The sequence below is a fragment of the Zerene cesonia genome, chromosome 15 (genome assembly GCF_012273895.1).
Source record: "Zerene cesonia ecotype Mississippi chromosome 15, Zerene_cesonia_1.1, whole genome shotgun sequence".
NCBI lineage: Eukaryota > Metazoa > Arthropoda > Insecta > Lepidoptera > Pieridae > Zerene > Zerene cesonia.
Window position 1 is genome coordinate 1,220,657 of NC_052116.1, and position 394 is coordinate 1,221,050.

Genomic DNA, 394 nt, shown 5'->3' on the forward strand with positions numbered 1-394 from the left:
AGCTTTTAAGTTAATACGGAGAGGCAAATGCTGAGTAGTCCACCTTATCACAAATACTATCCAAATATTAGAATATAATCCAATGTATTTTTTTATTGTTCTTAAATGTATTAGTTGTAAGATAAAATGTTGTATTTGTGATTAAGTGTATTTTCTCTCTTTCTTTCTTTTTTTTCAAACGCAAATTAAAAGAAGTTAATAGAAAATTGAAATATTGAATCAATAGGGTCACAGCGAGCGTTTCCCAGATGACGTCATTAATATTTTTTGATGTGTATAGGCTTATCTCGAAATATGTGGGAAGAATTCATGATGTCAGGATCATATTTGATCAAAACTCTTGTTAATAAAAAAATGGGTTATATAAAAGAAGTAATCTTCATATTATAATTCA

General features: G+C 27.4%; 2 protein-coding genes across 4 annotated transcripts in view; both read left to right on the forward strand.

The window, feature by feature from the left end:
- Positions 1-394, forward strand: part of LOC119832680 — a 92,407-nt gene that overhangs the window by 47,672 nt on the left and 44,341 nt on the right. The window lies entirely within an intron of this gene.
- Positions 1-394, forward strand: part of LOC119832681 (GATA zinc finger domain-containing protein 14-like) — a 7,892-nt gene that overhangs the window by 1,864 nt on the left and 5,634 nt on the right. The window lies entirely within an intron of this gene.